This window comes from Amphiura filiformis, chromosome 11 (assembly GCF_039555335.1).
Source record: "Amphiura filiformis chromosome 11, Afil_fr2py, whole genome shotgun sequence".
Lineage (NCBI taxonomy): Eukaryota > Metazoa > Echinodermata > Ophiuroidea > Amphilepidida > Amphiuridae > Amphiura > Amphiura filiformis.
In genome coordinates, this window is record NC_092638.1 from 34652361 (window position 1) to 34674987 (window position 22627).

A 22627-nucleotide genomic window follows, 5' to 3' on the forward strand; every position below is an offset into this window, starting at 1 on the left:
CAATTAGCGTAGCAGGCAGACGATATGTACATGTGCCGAGTCACCCCACCACCTAGTAAGTTTTGTAATTTTGGGTGTCTAAGCGCAAAGTGAAAGTTTCAAACCTTATCTTTATTTGCTATTGATCAATAGAAAAAGCATTCAGGAATAGAAAGTCATTATCTTTATCATCAGAGACTTGTATGCTAGTATAATAAAGCAAGGCGCTTTGAAATGTAATCACAAACAAGACTATACGGTTTCATTTCTGAAAATAGTTATCTCTGTATATTCCAACAATTATTAGAACCCGTTTCTTCATTACTTTCATCATTATTATTAAAGTTATATAACAAAGTTTGATCATGCGCTTTCTTCCATCTTCGATATGTATATATTATAGGCAACGTGGTTACATCATCCCACACATTTGAGATCATCCTACACAATAAAATGACGCACCAGGTTGACGGGTCAGCGGTGGCAGTTGTACGTCTCTGTTGTAATTTATGATCTACGTTTCAGAGAGACCTTTTGGTTGACATCTAGCAGATAACAAACTGATTGATAATGCACAACTTCGCATTGAGATATTGAGGTTAGTAACTTATATAAAAATTATTCCATGTACATCATTTTTTTCATTTCATTTCATTTCATTTCATTTCATTTCATTTGCCAGTTAAAAAACAGGAGGAAATGATCATAGAAACATACATTTTGATATTCTAAGACGTTGTAATGATTATTTAGCAGTATTTGAAACAAAAAGCAATATCGATGGCTTAAAGCTACATTTGAAGACCTGAGCGCAAGAAGACCGTAAGTCCACTTTGCCCCTCAACATGTATACACTAAAGTTGCGTATAGTTTCGTATGGTTTGGTAACGTTTTATTTTTGTTCAGGGGCCAAAACTAAATTTTCACAACCTTTCATGATGTTTTCACCCTGGAACATGTATTAAACATTATAAAACCCTAAGAAACTATACATAACTTTAGTGTGTACATGTTGAGGGGTCAAGTGGACTTACGGTCTTCTTGCGCTCAGGACTTCATTTGTAATCAAAATCCATAAAAATTCCAGGGGAATACATGTAAATGAAGTAAAAACAACCGCAAGATATTAAGTACACTGTAAAAAAAAATCTTGTAAATTTTACAGTAAAAGTGTGTGCAGCCAATCTGCCAACAAAACCCTGTAAGTTAGTCAAGTTAGCAGTCAAGTTAGCTCAATCGATAAGGCGTTCGACTATGGTGCGATAGGTTGCGGGTTCGAACCCTGATGGTGCCTAGTACGCTCTCGTGGAAAAATTGAGTTAGCTTGAAATTCCCCTGGACAAGGAACTTACTGCTAATTTGTCTCGTAGTAACCCGTACGAAACTCGGGGAGCTGATCCTGGTTGCGATGGTTATTTGTGGAATGTCTAGGGTGTGCGCTCTTGAAGCAGCAAAGTCCCTGATTTGTTGTTTAATGGTTTATGGAATGATGTGGGGCCGTAGTGGTCAGCGACAACCTGTAAAGTGTGCTGAGGCTTGTGGATCAACGCCTAGGCGTTGTGCCTGTGTGTAGCGCACTATAAATCACTGCGCTTTTTTTTTTTTAATTTACAGTATCCTGTAAAAATGAACACACTCAAAATGCTGTAAAATAGGTATATTTGGCGAGTTATTTTAGAGCTTGAGAATGTGTTTAGGATAAAAAATGCTGACTGACTTCAAAAGTCCACCCTTCCCATAGAACAGTTTTTTTTACATCGCCTAACTGTAAAATTTGCAGTTTCCTGTCAAGAAAATACAGTTGAAACCTGTAAAATTCATCTTTTTTACAGGATACTGTAAATTTTACAGGTTTTGGTTGGCAGATTGGCTGCACACACTTTTACTGTAAAATTTAGTCACGTGATATTTAGTACTTAATCGTATAAGTGACCATTCTTACAGTGTAGTGATGATATTGATATTGCTTAAACGTTGAATTATAACTCCAATTTTAATTTCAGCTTTGATAGGCCTAGATAATTTAAACTAAAAAATACAGTATTTGCCTGTTTTTATCAATTACAGCCAAATACTGATAATATTTAGCCTTTTTTACAGTATTTTACTGTAAATTTCACTGTTATTTTTTACAGTGTAGGTACTTATTCCAGTCTTATTCCTCTGGAATGTTATTAGTAATCAGTGGCTACGGAATCCCGGATCTGACCCCAAATAATTTTGATGGCTATATCCATTGGGCAAGTACCATAAAGTCTCCACAGCCCACCCCCAATTAAATAACCAATGACCATATCACATTGCATCCTCCCGCAATATTTGAAATCTTTAATTATTATTGTTCGCTATCTCTAAGGTTCGCTATCTCTAAGGTTCGCTATCTCTAAGGTTCGTTATCACTAATTACGAAAAAGGTCCGCTATACCTAAGGTTCGATATCACTAATTTTGAAAAAGGTTCGGTATTTCTAAGGTCCGCTATCTCTAATTTTAACAATCCCGGTATCCCTAAGGTTCGCTATCTCTAATTTTAAATCAGGTCCGCTATCTCTAAGGTTCGCTATCTCTAAGGTTCGCTATCTCTAAGGTTCGCTATCACTAATTTCAAATAAGGTTCGCTATCTCTAATTTTAAATAAGGTTCGCTATCTCTAATTTTAAATAAGGTTCGCTATCTCTAATTTCAAATAAGGTTCGTTATAGCGGTCCGCTATATTAGAGATAGCGGACCTTATTTGAAATTAGAGATAGCGGACCTTATTTAAAATTAGAGATAGTGGACCTTATTTAAGATTAGTGATAACGAACCTTAGGTATAGCGAACCTTAATCGAAATTAGTGATAACGAACCTTAGAGATAGCGAACCTTAATTAATTAGGGATAGCGAACCTTAAACAAAATTAGTGATAGCGAACCTTAGGTATAGCGGACCTTTATTGGAATTAGTGATAACGAACCTTAGAGATAGCGAACCTTCAGTAAATTAGCGATAGCGGACCTTATTCAAAATTAGTGATAGCGAACCTTATTTTAAATTAGTGATAGCGAACCTTATTTAAAATTAGTGATATCGAACCTTAGAACTAGCGAACCTTATTCTAAATTAGTGATATCGAACCTTAGAAGTAGCGGACCTTTAGGTATAGCGAACCTTTTTCTCTATTAGAGATAGCGGGATTCTGATCTCCATAGACTTTACACGTTAGTGATAGCGAACCTTAGAGATAGCGAACCTTAGAGATAGCGGACCTTAGAGATAGCGGGATGTCACCCGACAGATATGCTTCCCTGGTAGGCGACATTTGCTGACGCTGGCTACAAACGCATTTTTTAAAAATTAAATGAGATACTAGAGTGGTTTAAGAGGTCTCATTACAAATATCTGAAGAATGGTATAATTATCAAAAATGGCTCTTACGTCTTCTTCTTTAATTTTTCAGGTAAATCATAAAAAAGAATGAAATGTCAATATCCTCATGTAGCCTATCAGCGTGACGTGTCAGTCGCATGTTGCTCAATGGGCGGGGTAACCTTTTTTGATACATTTCTATATACTGTTTTAAGTCTTTCAGTGTTTTTGTGTGTATATATTTCGTTCACGGTCAGTAAAGGCCCCAGATCTCTTGGGTGTTTGTTGATTTCTTTATTCCTTTGAATTTGTATATTTGAATTGATTAAATAGATTCATAAATGGATAATGAACTACTGAGCCATATTTTGTAACAGGGACTACGAATGGAGTGTTGCACCCGGGGGTAGGATCGACCATCAAAGACCATAGTAGGGGGAGGCCCACCGTCATGACCGTTGGTTGCTACAGTGAATCCATGATTTTCATTTCGCTCTTGTGAAATTATTCAAAGAGCACATGACATTTTACTTGTTAGCTTAGGTTGAAATAGTCATTGCCTTTTATATTTAGGAGAAACTGGTAAAAATGTTAGCTGAAAATCAATTTTGCCTATACTTTTGTACATATTATATATGACGTTTAGAATAGAAAATTAGGGCCTGGGTAAGGTGTTGGGGTAAAAATTGTATCGCTAAAATAAGCGCAATATATGGATATACGATTAGCTTAGGTCATTAGGGCGTAAATACGATTTATGACGGATAAAAAACTCTTAAGGTGGTTGGTACACCCCCTTCGTAGTTTTAGGGTTAAAAGCCAAATACCACTGGGACAAAATTAGTATGTGTAAACATGAAAGCTTCAGAGGTAACCCTGAAATAAATATTATTCTTTCGCCCATTAATTTGTCCTGTTTTTGTTTGTTCGCAGATATACCATCGCATTTCAAGCTTTTAGAGTACCGGAATTGTTCTTCAGCCTTCGCATAAACATGACAAGGTTAATCCTGCCACTGCTGGTTATTTTCGCTACAGTTGCCTTCCATAAAAACATAACAAAACTGGATGTATCCACCAGTGCAATGGCCATCGCGCAGTTACTTGTTACGCCAATGTGGAACGTGAGTGATGTTAGGTCTGATATTTGCACTATTGAACGGAACAATTCCGATAATTTCTTCAGCAGTAATGGTAATAGCGACCACTTTTGCAGTGTGACTGTCAGAGCATCTGAAGAAGATTCTGCAGTTTTGGTCAAACTACTACCCGGAACAAAAGTAAAAGGTACTTTGATCTTGGCTGAGCGTTTAGAACCATATCCTGTTTGCTCTACCAAATACATGGCTGTAAAAGAACCACAGCAAATTTGCAACATTATCTACAGACATCCCAATATCCAGCTTAGCATCCAGGGTGATATCAACATTCTCTTGATAGAAGTACCTGCTACGGGCTTGAGAGAAGGTTGTCCAGAAGGAAATCTTCACACGGGTTTGGAATTGGAGAACGAAACTCTGAGCCCCGTTTGTTCTGATATCATAGAGTATAGTAAAGCTATATTGTGTGATATAAGGAGAACATCTAGGCACGTGCTCAGTGTTTTCCTGCAATATGTTCCTGTTATTTGCAGGTACGATTTTGAATCAGATTGTACGTATACTCTTAAAAACAACAGTAAAGTAGTGTTTCAATGTTTCGATCAAATTGACGAACAAGAAGCAATCATCGTATATCAACTCAATGTAGATTCAATGGAACTGTATGGTAATAATATTAAATCAATTGAACAGGGCACATTCGATGGTTTAAGTCACTTGCGAGCTCTTGATATCAGGAAGAATCAGTTAGAAATATTACAAGATAAAACACTACAGGGTCTAAGCAACTTGACAGTTTTATATCTCGATAAAAATCGTTTGAAGGTGCTAGGTGGAAACGTGTTTCAAGATGTACCAAATCTTGTATGGTTGTACTTAAACGGCAATAATTTAATGACGCTGTCGGATGGGCTTTTCCGAGGCTTGCACAAATTAAAGCGCCTTTTCTTAGTACAAAACCAAATACGTTCTTTAAGTGGTCATATATTTCAACATTTGAAGAATTTGGAACTTCTTACTGTAGCCAATAATAGGTTGATTACAATACACGAGGATGTTTTCCAGGGTTTAAGAAACCTAAATGGACTAAATTTGGGAAATAATTTATTCGAAAGCTTACCGACTCATATATTCAGAGATACAGATAACCTGGCCATACTTTACTTAACCAACTGCAGTCTTAAGAGCATTCCAGATATTCGACATCTGAGAAATCTTAATATAATAAATATTGAAGGTAATCCATTGACGGACATTGACGGGGATGTCCTTCCTATGCTTCCCGGGAATTCCTTTGTAATAGGCAGTCAACACGAAATATGTGACTCCTCGCCACAACTGAGCCCGGATGTCGCCAGTGCCACTATTGAGATATGCTCCATCGAACTTAACAATAAACAATAGGAAAGAAAGGATTTATGGACTGTTTTATTGATTTTTCACTACTTAAATGTCAAGTACTATAGAGACATGATATACATCATTTTAAAGCTAATTTCAAGCAGAATATTTTGGTTGAATATCTCAAAAATGATGATTGGCGACATCCGGGCTCAGTTGTGGCGAGGAGTCACATATGTCAGTGCTATATTGATACAGGCAGTTGTATTGCTACAAGCGATAGGTCACCGTACCTAACTTGTGACAGATTATTATCAGATAGAGTCTTGGTTGTTTTAATGTGGATTATTGGTTTGAATGCGTTGTTTGGAAATATGTTGGTAATAGCTTTGAATCTAATGCGGTCAGCAGGTCACACAGTGCAAGAGCGATTGCTCACCAGTCTGGCAATGTCAGACCTACTCATGGGGATATATATGATCACCATTGCATCGGCTGATATTTATTTTGGAGATCATTTTCCAATGAAGGCAGAATCTTGGAGGTCTGGAATTACTTGTCGAATTAGCGGAGCAATTTCGCTTATTTCTAGCGAAGCGTCCGTATTTTTTGTTACGTTAATTAGCGTTGATAGATTCATTAACATACAGTTCCCCTATTCAACCAGAAAACTGGGTAACAATTCTGTTAGGGTTGTTATTTCATTTACGTGGCTCTTTTCTTTCGCATTGGGTATTATTCCGTCAGCCTTATCGGGAAGGAGCTTTAAATTTTATGATAACTCTCACGTCTGCATCGGTTTACCTTTAGCTCTGATGGAGTTTTTTGGAACAAAGAATGTAGACAATGCAGTTGGTTATACCAATGGTACAAATGAAGGTGAATTTACGCACAGGGCTGACATAGATATTGCATCTCTAGGCAAAGTCTCAGGAATGTATTTTTCAACGGCTGTTTTTCTTGGATTGAATGGGATATGCTACTTGATAATATTGTTGTGTTACATATGTATTGTAAGGGCCGTAAAAAAGTCGTCAAAAGCTATCGGTCGAACGCAGGCAATGCAAAAACAAATTCAAATAACTATTAGGGTGATTGCTATTGTAGCCACAGATTTTTGTTGCTGGTTTCCAGTTATTATACTTGGAACTTTCGTGCAACTTAGAATAATATCATTGCCTGCTTCAGTGTTTGCTTGGATAGTTACCTTCGTTTTGCCAATAAATTCGGCAATTAATCCGTACTTGTATACAATTGCATCAGTAATTTGTAAATCTTCAAAAGACAAAAAGAATCACTTTCAAAACCACAAAGTGGTAGGGGAAATGGACCCTATGAAAACAATATCACCATGAACATGTTAACACGAGAACACGAGAACACGTTAAATCAAAACAAAATATTAGTTCCAATCTGTATTGAAAATGTACGGACGACTCCTTTTTAAAATTTTAGAATTTGGCAAACAAAAAAACAAAAATGTCTTCAAAAAAATAAATAAATAAAGACAGTGCGGGAAATAAATATACACGTACTAATTTTTAGAACTTCTTACCTATCTAAGTATTCTATTTTATCAAGTTGTATCTGTACTTAAATTATAGTTGTATCATGTGTAAGTTTAAGTTGTATTTGGTAGTTTTGTTGTGACTATTATGTTAGCTCAACCCAGCAAACACACAACGTTTTACAGAAAGGGTCATTGTCAACATTGGCGGTAAAATTTGAATTGTAGTTGAGGAACGTGTAATAAAATGAAGCAGAAGTAAGGACCAAAGCAGTTTACAAGACTTATGTTTGGTATAAGGTAATCTAAGTATATTCAATTGATAATTGTGAAAGAAGAAATGTATCCGTCAACAGATAATGAAAGGGACCGTCTTTGAACTTCACCAAAAAAAATAGGCCTTAACGACAAATAAAAATGGTGTGAAAATCGTGAGAAAAGAGCCCACAAGGTAGAAGCGAGAATCCAAATTACCTCCAAACTGAAACAAAAACAAATATGATTATTGTTATGGTATGAGAGATCATAGTCAGGACAATAGAATAAAAATAGAAATATGCGCATGCGTTGATGGTATGCATGATTAAAAGTACCAAAAATGTATGAAAAAAAGAAAATTTCATCAAAAAAAAATATGACTAATACAAGGTTTGCGGAACAGTAGCTGTGTGTGTGAATTGCTATACTAAGTCTTATGCTAAAATTAGACATACCTTTCGAAATTCAAATTTCTTATTCAATCCAGAGCCTCTCTATAGTGTGCTACTTTGATTACAAAAACATGAACTATTGAAACAAAGGGTTCATTAAGAAAGAAATGTTTGTAATTTCACCACTTGGACCTCCCTTTTTAATAATCATTAGATACCCAATCGAATCGAAATTTTGTCATCGATTAATCTTTCTATCTCTTGTTATGTAAAGAACAATGGGTGATAAAGCCTACTCAAAATTGGAGACATTCAACATGATCCCTTATCTTTAATAAAAATGGTATAGGTCTAAAAAGAGTACAGCATCATTTCTATGTTACCGGTCTACAAAGTCGCAAAAACCGCACCAGATTCCATACTTTTATTCTCGAGATATTTGGAATTATGTAACAATAATTCAATTTGGCGAGAGATTTTCTTGACTATTTTTCACCATAAATCAGGCAGTGTCCATGCGCTATTGTGTTTATGCTAATGTCATTACGTAATCAAATATTCAACATCGCTAATACATATGACCGAAAATACTTCTAAAGAGTTACCGACTGAATGCATGACTAACGAGACATTGCTGGTATACTTAATTCCAGATGATCAACGAAATGAATGGTACTATTCCTCATTGCAAGTTATAATTATCAACATATTTTATCCTATTGTCGCTTGTTTTGGACTTACTGGAAATGCGGCACTCCTCATTGTTATTGTCAAGATTCGGGAGATGCAAACGATTACAAATTTTTACTTGGGAAATCTTGCAGTCTCGGATTTGTTAGTTCTATTGTTGGCTTTGATACAATTGCTTAGGCAGTATCATGCATCCCGTGGATTCCTTATTCTTGAAAATATAGCAAGTAACATATTTTGTGTTCTAGATGGAGCTGTTTTTCATATATTTTTCTTTGCATCTTTTGGATTTGTTGCGCTGGTTAGTTTCGAACGTTTCATGGCTGTTGTCTACCCATTAAAGTATCGAGCAACTAATAGCAAGAACCGCGCTGTCAAGTATGTTGTTTTTAATTGGTTAATTGCATTAATAACAACATGCATCGTTTCACCTACCTGGTGGAAAGTCACCCATATTTGCGTCATTTGGGATACTAATGGCACCTATGATATATATTCGTATTGTGATAGTGCGGGACCAGGGTTTACGCAAATACACGATCTCATTGAATGTATGTATTACTTTTTAACGTTTGGAGCAAGTACTGTCTTCTATGCTATGATTATTAATAAATTGAGAAAAAGGAAAGCATTAAGTGCCAACAACGCGCTACAATTAAAAGCAAGATCAGTCAGAAACCAGGTAACAAGAATGGTGATAGTTAACAGTTTGGTGTATTTTTTGTGTCATATACCATATCAAATGTACAATATTTACTCTTACAGTGGTGGTGGAATCCTCTCAACAGAACAGGCTAGCAGTTTGAAATGGACAGCTAGTTTATTAGCAGGGGTAAATGCCTCGGTGAACCCAATCATATACACAGCAGCAAATTCTAGATACCGTCAAGCGTTCTTTCAAACCTTTTGTTGCAAAGTGGTTATAAAAGGCAAGGAAAAAAGACCAGTTCATGGTTCCCTTGAAGGGCAAGATACGCGACTGTAAAGAATTAGAAATACACAACTTTAACTTTTAGAGCAAGCACTATTTTATATATCATGATCATGGACTAAATATAGAGTACGTAGTGCGATGGACCGGAAACTTGGTAAATAGATGCGGGGAGAGCAACGTCATACCTTCGAACATTATACTTATTGCAGTATAATCTTTATTTCTGGTGCCAGCAGCATTTTTGTATAATTAAGCATACTCACGTTTTCTTGACGAAATGGCGGATTTGAGCTTACGCATCGTCTGCGATGATTGTACGATGAAAATGCGGACCAAATGTGCGATTATTATTAGAATGAGAGTCCATATAAAAGATAATAGTATCATTTAACATAAAAAGAATTAATAATCATGAAATTGTACGTTTGAAGCTACGATATTGAAAAGACGACAGTAAGTTTGCCCCACCTGACCATGCAATCTGGCTGCGCCCCTGGTTTCAAATTGAACTCTGGAAATTGAAAGTATAAATCTCGTTTGGGTCTAAGGGTGTGCTAACACTTTTCTCAGATGAATTTAACCAAAAGATCTTATTTTGCAAATATCTGGTTTTGCAAATACCTAGTCTAAAGTAATTGAATGCACAATAGTACCTGATTTTTTTAAATATTAATATTTATGTAGTTGGTGTAACCGTATTTCGCATTTAGTTCATTCATTCATTTAACACAAACATTTTTTCACACATGGTTTTCGTTTTTGTATTTTGCTTCTCATTTTATTCTCCTAGACTCCTTTCCATGTTGCAGAGTCGTCTTTGTGTATTTAGCAATGAGATAATAATTATTAAGTCTTAATTACAAAATAGATCGTCCATTGTAATTATTAAATTCTAGCACATAACATCGAGATTCAATCGTAATAAAACAAGTGCAACATGTTTCGAATACCAATTGCAAACGCAACTGGTATTTTTATTACAAAACTAGCAAGTATATTTCTTAAAAAGATTTTGATAAGGCTGGGAGAGGTTAACATTGCAGTAGAGAGGTGACCATTTGCCGGAACGGATTAGAATTAGGGTTAGGGCTTCAAGCAAATACGGTCATCGTCACTCTTTTATAAGGTTTGCTGGTGTCTTAATTTTGTCTATACATAACAATTTTTAACTAATGTTGCACAAAGGAGGACACACTGACAAATTATCGGTGACTCCTCATTAAGAGACAGGAATGATGCCTGTATAAGCAATAGTGCATACAACGATGATACATGCAAGTGTGTCTACTACTGCTACTGCTAATAAGATCTTGCTAAAACATGCGTACTTCATGTGACGTGTCATGTCAAAAGCAGACACTTTTGGGCAGGTTATCAAATTTGAGGTTTTTACATATCTTAAATATACAGATATTTTGCTCCACAATGCCGTTTTTTCCAATGTAATCAGACATTCCTAAGCGAAGATATGGAGTTCGTAAGTTATGCTATTATAAAATTGGAAATTGAGATATCGGCCTTTAAAAATATTATTGACAATGTTGAGAGTAGGCATTACCTTGAAAAATGTCTCAAAAACACAAGTTGCCAGTTATATTTGGGTCTGACACTATCAGATAATATTTTTAACATTAATAACATCACAAATTCGCAACAAACCCAAATTATGTAAAAATCACCCCGGGCAGATTTTTGGCTATTTCTCCATTTATGATCCTGCCCAAAAGTGTCTGCTTTTGACATGACACGTCACAATTATTCTTACGTGACAACGGTTTTCCATGCTGGTTAAGGTAATACACACTTTTAAAGTGTTGCGATTTGGTAGTTCACAACATCTTGTGAATGGTAGTGAGCTTTGGCAAAAATTGCATTGCTCATTTCCTTGCGAGCGTGTAGAAGAATTCAAATATCACAGAAATATTTTGTAGGTCATGTGGTTCTTGAGTTAAGTTGTAAAGAGGGCTGAAACAACAACACTTTTGTAAAATGTACATAACTTATTAACAACAATAAATTAAGCAAGTTTTCAAAGTATATGATTTGTATAATGAACTTTTGCAAAACATCAAAGTGTTATTTTTCAATAATATATTGATTTAGACAATAAAAATCGATTTCTTTTGCTACTTCGACCAACAATACCGCATCTACCCTTAAGGGTCTTTTATTCTATGTAATTTTACATTAGATGATGTCTTATCGGCGCCTATTACACTTGACTAAAGAAGCACAGTCATGTCTAAATTGTTTATTCATAGTGAAATAAACCAATGGATTCAACGAATGGTGTAGAAACAAAATCGATTTAAGCAACTGTATTACCCACTGATTCAATCCTACATCTTTTTGATATTCTGTCCATACCATAATCATGATTCCGATACCAGTTGGTACCCATGTAATTAGCAGTAATACATTGATGGCGATGAGCATCTTTGTCATACTACAAAGACTGCCACATTGAGCTACCTGCCTTGTCTCACTCTCCTGAACGGAAGGTTCTCTGGTACTGGTCGGGACATTATTAGATGTTTCCCCTAGTATGTGTTTCTGATTTCCGTGATATTGATTGCCATGATCCATAGAAATACCTTTATCTATCCACAGAACCGTATTTGTTCTGATACTAGGCTTGTTTCCTTTGTGTTTTCTATTCTTTTGTCTTGTTTTTATACCTTTTATGTCTTCAACTAAGCCTGCAGCGTCAGACTGACTTGCAACCGTACAGAGTGATGTTGACTTTCTGGTATCGGTATCAGTTGTTCGTACCATTTTACCGGGCCCATACTCTTCCGCATTAGTATTTGAAATAGAGCTTTTTAATGTTTGTGCAGTTGGCCTAACAGTATTTCGTTTGCTTCTCTTGTTAGTCTCCATTAGATGTTGCAGAGTTGTCTTTGCGTGTTGCTTAATCAGATAATTAAGCTTCCAGTACAAAAGTAACGTACCTAGAAGGGTACATGTCTTGACTAACTGTTCCAAGGTAATGACCACTTTCTGCCACGTGGCATCAACATTAAGTTCACAATATGTCAAGGAAAAGTTGTGATTTGCAAGTCCATCATTTATGTTTCGGATGTCAATGGCAAACGCTACTGGTATTTCCATTGCAAAACTCGCGAGCACACTTATTAAAACTATAAGCCGAGATTTTGATAAGGAGAGGTGGAATTTAAATGGTTGGCTGATGGCTTTGTATCTGTCCACACATACGACTCCAGATAACAGAAAAGAACAATTGTTAGTAAATGCTGCACAAATAAGAACACACTTACAAATTATCCGTGACTCCTCGTCAGCAGACATGAATGTCGTCTGGTATATGAACAATGGAGCAACAATGACACAAGCAAGTGTGTCTACTGCTGCTAAAGTCTTGATGAAAACATGCGTACTTATTGTCTTGTGTTTTCGCGCGAAAACTACGAATGTCATCAAATTTCCTGGTATCCCAAAAATAACGAGGAGTATGGTTATGATTGAAGATAATATAATAGGATACATTATTAATGTGGTATGAACGGCAACACAACAATCCGAGACTAAAGGTTCAATATATGTATTTTATAGAGGAATTTGTAGAACTTAAAACAGTATGTAATGCACAATCCGTGAACGTTGCGTGAAGCTTTTCTCAAACCGATCAACATCCCTCTGGTATGAGCTAAACACTAACATTACTTAACCAATTCAATGAAATTTCTGGTTAAGTGCAAAAAAATGCATGGCCTCTGAATTGCAGAAGCACACAAGGTCCCGCATTTTCAGGGTTACTAATAAACGAAAGAAAACAACTTCTTAATTGATGTGACTTTTTCAAGTGGGCACACGTTCTGATCCAATATTGGTTTCTCCAAACTCAGACAACTCAGTATGACAGGTTCGGTTAATTAATATATAGGCCTTAATCATGAGCGTAGTCTGCAAAACTCGAAACTATATGTAATGCACATTCCATGAGGTGAAGCCTTTCTCTAATCAATCAAAACCACTCTGGCATGCACTAAACACTAACTGTACTATATAGAGGGTATGCAATACGACGTCACTCATTTAAATAAAATTCTGTCCTCCATAAGGTACCACGGGAAAATTCGCAAGATAATACAATATAACGTGTGATAGGTATAAATGGTTGTGGAATCGATCTAGAGACCTGTCCCTCTGTCATCTTAAGTTATCTTAGAACCGTCCTCCAGCATGGCTGCCATTTCAATTGCTATACCGTTCCGGTTAGCTTATTGCATACACTCTATACTAACCATTTTCAACCAATGTTTTTTGCAATCAATATAAATGCTCTCTATATTAGAAAAGCACACGTTTACGTGGGCACTTGTTACAATTTGATATTGTATTTTCCGAACTAAGTTTGAACTCAGGTGATGATCGTGGATGCAAAATAAGTTTCAAAATTGGTCCTGTGGAATTACACGTATTTTGTAGCCTTACAACCAGGTCAATTAAATTGAATGTTGCTAAAAAATGCGATAAATCACCCAATTCATTGCGTGCTAATGCACGTAGGATCGCTAAAATTGGGAAATGATAGACATTGTTTGAAGCATAAGAGTACACATTTAAAGAAAAGAAATGATGCAAAGAATGCAAATAAAAACGGAATCTAAAAAAATTTAAAAAACGCGCCAAATAACAATTCAATTTTCAAAATGATGAAAATAACATATATTAGAAAAAAATTCTTAAGTTTGATAAAGTTGTTTCTTGTTTTATGTCTTTAGAACATTTTTCCTCTGAAAGAATAAGTTTTAGGAAATTTGGGAACTATACGGTATCCATATTAGAGAAAGTTTCCTTAGCTTGTCAATTTGCAAGTCGCTACTCTCGATATTCATCGTAACAATGCCCTTTTGTTCATTCTTATCTTCTTTTATCTGGTTACATTTTATTCCCGCAATTTTCATCTCACACACTACATCTAATGACACGCTAAAGAAACACAAAATGACAGAGTAAAATGATAAATATTGATTTTTCTGGGATATATTTCAAGCCATAGAAAATGATGCCCAATATCTTACAAAGCAAAAGTGCAAAGCATTTTAAAGTCGCATCTCCACAGATCGGAATCACACCAATTCATTACGAGCTTTTGCTAGGGCATCAGACTTCAGTGCGAGCCCGGTTAGGTTAAAAATGTTCTCGTAAGAATAATTACGTTAGTACGTCGTAGCTTTAAATTCCCCTGGACAAGGAACAAGCAGCCTTGTCTGGGTCTACCCTTACGTCAGTCGGTTATTCTGGTCGCGATACTTATATGTATAATTGAAGACCGAATTAAAAAGACTAGTTTGCGTCTGACGTCAGGGAAGAGGCGCGACGTGATTGGTTGCCGACCTGCGCAGTACAGCATTTTTGGTCTGGTTGACAGGACGTCATACGCAAACTAGTCTATTTAATTCGGTCTTCAATTATAGGTAGTCTAATGGAGTGCCGTGTCCCTGATTATTGTAAAATGGCTTATAAGGTGTGTCTTGTGCTAAATTGATCAGCGAGAATTCTGTTAAGTGTGCAGATTCCTGTGGGTCGGTATCGTGCAATATGAATTCCAAAATATATGTGGATGTGGCGTTGATGTCATGCGCAGAACGCGGTCGCTGTATATCGACTAGACTTTGTAAATTGAATGCAGCATCGCTCTTCGTATGACAGTCGCTTTGCAGTCTACATTCATCTCTCAGATAAATTATTTACAACAATGCAGTGCAAGGGGTGTCTCGTGTCCTCATCATATGAACTTGATGGACATGAATATATAACAGAAGCGTATTACATCTTTTTATTCCTTATTTTAACATTGCTGTTAAAAGACTTTTGAAATACAGATCGATCAATTTCATTTGCCTCTTTTTACCAGTCCACATATGGGATCAGTCCAACATTATTATATAAACTGATAATGAAATTTTACCAAACCTTGCAAATTAAAATCGTGTAGCCACTTCGATTGATGTTAATAATAGCATATTTTAAACAAAATTCCCTTTAAAAGGGCTGCGCATCGAAGGAGATTAACTCTTAATTGTGTGGGATTACATAATTCTATGTTCCTAGTCTCCTACACTATCAGTGGACTTCGGGTATATATATAAATACGCTTTTATAAATGCGCACGTGACATCTACAAGTCGCCATACCGTGTTCAACGATGTAAGGTACCCGGATGTGCACAAATTCCACACGCAAAAGTATAGACGAAAATTACAGGTTACAAGGAAAATTGGTTTTGCAAAATAGTGGCATTGATTGCAAAGAGCAAAATAGTTTGACCCGAAACATAAACTCTTTATTTGGATTTTCCATCACGGAAAAAAAATTATGACGGAAAAGCTAGATATAGCTGATTTAAAAAGTTATATTTCATTATTTCCGTGCTAAATGGGCGTGGCAATTGGCCATATTGATAACGAAATGTGATTCTTACTGGCATTAAGGTCAGAACTGGGTAGCTGCCGATGATGTTATTTGATAATGTTTGCACGTAGGGAACTTAGGGGGCTGTCATTTTCTTCGGAAGGAAGGGGTCATGGATTTATTTATTTGGGAATCAAGATAAGTATCCCCCCCCCCGTAGAGCCGCTAATGAACATAACTCTGACCCTAATTTTAACTCTAATTATAACGTAAATTGAGGAAACTATAACTTTAGCCCTTTTCGGTATAATGACCCTCTCAAACTAATAGGCTAGATGTCCCCGCCCGACCTCCTCAACTCTAACTTACTCATTCGTTCGCAAATGGACAAAAAAACAAATTCAAAATGTGTTTTTAAGCACCTTTCTGTGTCCCCCATGCTAAATCGTTAATCTGTACACCCTTTGTCACCCTTTGACGTACAATTTAGAGTATAAACACGTAGATGACTGTACATGATCTAATCATCCCGGCTGGAAGATGTTGAGGAAGACTCGTATACTATACATCACGCTCATACGTTATGTGACAATTTGACGTACAATCACGTATGTGATGCATGGTTTGAGGTTTATTCAGCTAGTAAGTTAGATCTCGTCATACACATTATTGTCATGGTATTATATTGTAATTGTATACGTCAATTTTGTTCAGTTTGATTCAACCAGCTTATAAAGTTTTACTTTACACGGAAGGGGAAAGTTAGCAAAAAAACCAATTAATTTATTAGTGTTAAAGGGGAGAGGGGTGTTTTGGGGGGAAGGGGGGGACAAATAATATTGATAAAATTATAAGTAAGGCGAGAAAGAGAGAAACCTTGTTCTACGGGCGAACGGACCTTTCAAGTAGGGGGGTCGGTCGGTCGGTTGGTTTTTTTTTTAAATAACCCAAAAATCACAAAATCTGTAAATAAATTTCAATTTGAGAAAAGACAAAAAAAAAATTGTCCTGAAATTTCCGAAATTTGGGGTCGGCATTCATTTGTACAGGAAAAATTTGTTTCCCAATTTGTTCAAAATAGAACAGGGTTTCCGGCGTTTTTCGTCGCATAAATAAATAAATAAATAAATAAATAAATAAATAAATAAATAAATAAATAAATAAATAAATAAATAAATACATAAATAAATACATAAATAAATAAATAAATAAATAAATAAATAAATAAATAAAAATTAATAAATAAACATTAGTTATGTTTGTACATCGGGGGTGCTGTGCAATAATCATGATCCTTTGATATCCATGATTTATCCTTGCAAATTTATAGCATCGAACTTCCAGCCAATGTTCCTTGCCAGTGCTAGCCACGAAACAAGGTCACAACTGTAGCCACTCCTTCAATGGTCGCCATTTCAGTGATTGACAGTGATGTAATGCAAATATGGCGCTGGCCATCTGGTCACGTGCGCATTTATAAAAGCGCATGTATATATACAACCGAAGTCTACTGACTATAATATCATTTTATATGGAGGTGGGGCACTCGTATAATGGTATCGTCATGCTTAGAAATTGCGTTGATTGTTACCCAGAAGACGTTTTAAAACTATATCACCTAAAGACCCAATAAACCAAAACCAATGTAACAACAAACTAAGGCACAACAGCTGAGAATGATAAAAATAAACAGACTTTGAATGTTTGACTTTCAAATGTTTACAAAACTCAGCAATATTAATTGGTAATAAAGTTTTAAAAACCAAATATTGGCGTGATTACATGTCTCGTTCATGTTCCTGATAGATTATTTAATACATTGTAAACTAGAGTTGGTATTTGGACATTGGTCGACAAAATAAATAGACAGTACGTAAACGCTTTATTAAGACAGCCAATAGCAATGCAGACTTCGGCAATGCGTTGCTTTATTGGGGTCAATACAAAAGCAACGTTTTGCGTTGGGGCTTCTTTGTTGAGAAATGAAATCAACGCGGTTTTTTTTTTCGGAAGTAACGCGTTGCCAAAAGCTTCATCCCTATTAATTGTCTTAACAACGTGTTGCTTTCTTGAAAGCATTGCGTTACCATAATACGAAATGACTCCATTGGATTGCGATAAACGCACAAAAGCACGTAATGCTGCAGTAACCAATCGACAGTCTTGAACGATATTGTGTTAATTTCTCTTACGTTATAGAACGTGGAAGGAATCATGTTACTTTAATTGTGAGGCGTATTTTCACAGTAGTCACAGGAGCAATTATAAACACGGTCAAACGGCAATTTAATGTTGTGCAAGTTTCCTTTGCTTGGAGAACGTGCGCCATGACACAATTACAAATACCGTTGAAACAGGCCGTGAAATATCTACGTATTATTATCAACCATTGCCATTCAAGCTGCTTATAAACTGATATTTTTTCTGCAGATCAGAATTAACATTCTAAAAGAGTTAATTGGGAACGGTGATGCTGTCTATTAGATAAAAATAACAACACCAAAGATAGTACCTCCAGAGAAGGTCCTATCATCTACTTTACTGTAGTTATGCAGCTATAAGAGTTCACGCATATTGGTGAACTTCCTTCATATACTCAAGGAGTGCCGTTCTAATTGCTCATCGGCATTTTTTATTTCAGCTGTTCTTTTTCGCATATCAAGAACTTGGTTCATATTCTGTAACATTTCTCGAGGTTATTTAAAATACACTAAATAATGACCGGAAATACCTCTGATGAGTTACCAACTGAGTGCATGACAAATGAGACACTCTTGGTGTATTTAATTCCAGACGATCATCTAAATGAATGGTTCTATTCCTCATGGCAAATTATAATAATTACCATCTTGTATCCTATTGTCGCTGTATTTGGAATGACTGGTAATACGGCACTACTTATTGTCATTAGCAATATTCGGGAGATGCGAACGATTACCAACTTTTACTTAGGAAATCTTGCTGTTTCAGATTTGTTATTGATTTTGTTAACATTGGTACGATATATTCGGCAATATTATGCATCACACGGATTTCTTAACGCTGAAAATATAGAAAGTAACATATTATGTGTTCTAGATAAAGCTATAACCTTTTTGTTTTTCTTTGCATCTTCTGGGTTTGTTGCGCTTGTCAGTTTAGAACGTTTCTTGGCCGTTTGTTTCCCTATAAAGTATCGAGCAATTAATACCAAGAACCGCGCTTTAAAGTATGTTACCTTTACTTGGGTAATTGCATTAATAACAACATGTGTCATATCACCCTCATGGTGGAAGGTCACCAAATTTTGTGTCATTTGGAATACTAATGGAACCCATGATATATTTTCTTATTGTGATAGTGCGGCACAAGGGTTTACGGACATGTACGCTCTTATTGAAAGTATTTATTTCTTTTTATATTTTGGAGCAACAACTGTATTATACATTATGATCATCAATCAATTGAGAAAGATACAAACATTAAGTGCTGACGATACGCAACAATTGAAAGCAAAATCAGTAAGGAACCAGGTCGCAAAGATGGTGATAGTTAACGGATTAGTGTTCTGTTTGTGTCAGGTACCATTTCAAATGTACAATATCTACAACTACAGTGGCAGTGTTTTCCTCACATCAGAACAGGCTAGCAGGTTGGCATGGACAGCGCGTTTGTTAGGAGGGGTAAATGCATCAGTAAACCCTATAATATACACAGCAGCAAGTTCCAGGTACCGTCAAGCGTTCTTACTAACCTTTCGTCGCAAAGCGTTTTTGAAAGACAAAAAACAAAGGCCAGTGCCCGTTTCGCCTGGAAAACAAGATACTCGACTCTAACTTAAGTCATAGAAACAATACTGAGATATACATTTAAAAAAAAGTGTAAATGTAACGGAAACCAAAGATTATACAAGCTTTCAGATCAAAAAAGGTTGCTAGGAGTTTCAAGATCACTGAATCCATCCACGTATGGGATCAGTCCAACATTATTATTAAAACCAATAATGAAATGTTTACCAACCCCAGCAAACTAAAATCGTGTAGCCACTTCAATCCTTGTTTATATTAACAGCCACTTTTAGACAAAAATCCCTTTAAAAGGTGTGTGCATCGACGGCAATTTAATTTCAATTGTGTGGAATATACATAGTTTAGGTAAATGTTGTTTCAGTAAATTAATGAATAATATTGAGTAATATTCAATATAATACTTATAACTTCAGTTAACTGTTACCCAGAAGACGTTTTAAAAATATATTATCAGGTGAAAATGAAAATTAAACTTTCTTAACAATAATCTAAAATCTCGTGTTTGAGGCTCGAGCAAACTGACATTTGAAAATGTTGAGAGAGAAAAAATCAGGACTCATCGGGGATTGAGCCCCAGACGCATGGTGGAGTATCGATGTAAGTACATTGCTACGGGGGTATCTACAGTATATTGGCCGACGCTGGTGCTTTGGTGTAGTACCAACGTCGGCCACAAGGGCTTGGGTACTCGGTAGTAGCAGCGGTAGTAGCTGCGAAGCACCATTGCAGCAGAGGTACTCCGTCGCCAGGAATCTTGTAGTGTAATTATAAACACGGTCAAACTGCAATTAAATGTTGTGCAAGTTTCCTTTGCTTAGTGAACGTGCGCCATATACAATTACAAACATCGTTGAAATACAGTCGTGATATATACGTGTAACGTAAATATCAACCATTACCATTCAAATTGCTTATTGACATTGGAAATTTTAACTGTAGATAAAGCATCTAAAGGAGATAACTGATAAAGCTGTCTAATCGATAAAAATTAACAACATCAAAGAAGTTTGTATCATCTACTTTAGTTCTCTTGATACATACAACTATACTTGGACGAGTACAAGCATATTGGCCAGCTTTCTTCACATATTCCTGGAGTGACAATGGCGCGTGATTGTTCCGATTGCCCGAACGGTATAGTTCGTTCAGTCTTCTTTGTTTGAATACCTAGATGTAATAACTGTATAATGACCGGAAATACCTCTGAAGAGTTACCAACTCAATGCATGACCAATGAGACGCTCTTGGTGTATTTAATTCCAGACGATCATCTAAATGAATGGTTCTATTCCTCATGGCAAATTATAGTTATTACCATCTTGTATCCTATTGTCGCTGGGTTTGGAATGACTAATAATACGGCACTCCTCATTGTCATTGGCAATATTCGGGAGATGCGAACGATTACCAACTTTTACTTAGGAAATCTTGCCGTTTCAGATTTGTTAGTGATTTTGCTAACACTGACACGATACATTCGGCAATATTATGCATCACACGGATTTCTTATTGTTGAAAATATAGACAGCAACATATTATGTGTTCTAGATAAAGCGGTAGCTCATATGTTTTTCTTTGCATCTTTTGGGTTTGTGACGCTAGTCAGTCTAGAACGTTTCTTGGCCGTTTGCTTCCCAATAAAGTATCGCACAATTAATAGCAAGAACCGCGCTCTTAAGTATGTTGCATTTAATTGGGGAATTGCATTAATTACAACTTGTGTTGTATCACCTACATGGTGGAAAGTCACCGAATTTTGTGTCGTTTGGGATATTAACGGAACCCATGATATATTTTCATATTGTGATAGTGTGGCACAAGGGTTCACGGAAATGCACGCTCTAATAGAATGTATTTATTTCTTTTTAACTTTTGGAGCAAGTACTGTGTTCTATATCATAATCATCAATAAATTGAGACATAGAGAAGCATTAAGTATCAACGACACGCAACAACTGAAAGCAAAATCAGTAAGAAACCAGGTCGCAAAGATGGTGATAGTTAACGGCTTAGTGTTCTTTTTGTGTCAAGTTCCATTTCAAATGTACAATATCTACACCTACAGTAGCGGTGTTCTCTTCACCTCTGAACAGGCTAACACTTTGGCATGGACAGCGCGTTTGTTAGAAGGGGTTAATGCATCGGTAAACCCTATCATATACACAGTGGCCAATTCCAGGTACCGTCAAGCGTTCTTACAAACGTTTTGTTGCAAAGTGTTTTTGAAAAGCAAACGGCCAGTTCCTGTTTCGCCTGGAAAGCAAGATATTCGGCTTTAAAGTCATATAAAATATACTGAAATAGAGCAAAACTTAAATAGTGTAAATGTAAAGGTTGATAAGATGTTCATGTTTTGTATTGCTACATCCTTAGACATTGCGGGCAACAATAAAGATACATGTGAAATATTAATTAAATTAAACAAATCCTGTTAAGTGCAGACTTATTAGACACCTGGTGAACCTTGTAACAAAGTACACTGAACACATTATAATTATGTAATTCAGGATTTTAAACTTTTAATCTCAACAGAAGATTAGACGTACCTCAAAATTTCGGCCATACTTTCGACCTTCATCGGGAGACTAGTAAACCTTTTAACCCTTTTGGTATCATGAGAGGAATTTTTAATCATAATCCAAAGGGTGTACTAACATCACTCCCAAAATACGTCGTAGTTCCATTAAGACCAATAAGTTGTCTAATATGAAGCATGTCAAGCATGATGACCAATGCAAAATCATGTTAAAAGAAATCCTTGCAATGGGCTATTCCAGTACAAATCCACACTACACCTGTGGAAGATTTTGGAAATATCTTCCACAGTGGGAGTATGTTTTTAAACGTAATTTGGTTAGAGTTAATCATTTTGAAACCCATACTCCCCCTACCTATATCTTCCACAACTGGAGT

The 22627-nt window shown here is 36.1% G+C and overlaps 1 long non-coding RNA gene across 1 annotated transcript in view; it reads right to left on the reverse strand.

The window, feature by feature from the left end:
- LOC140164776 (uncharacterized) overlaps positions 1-22627 on the reverse strand; it is a 406719-nt gene that overhangs the window by 42056 nt on the left and 342036 nt on the right. The window lies entirely within an intron of this gene.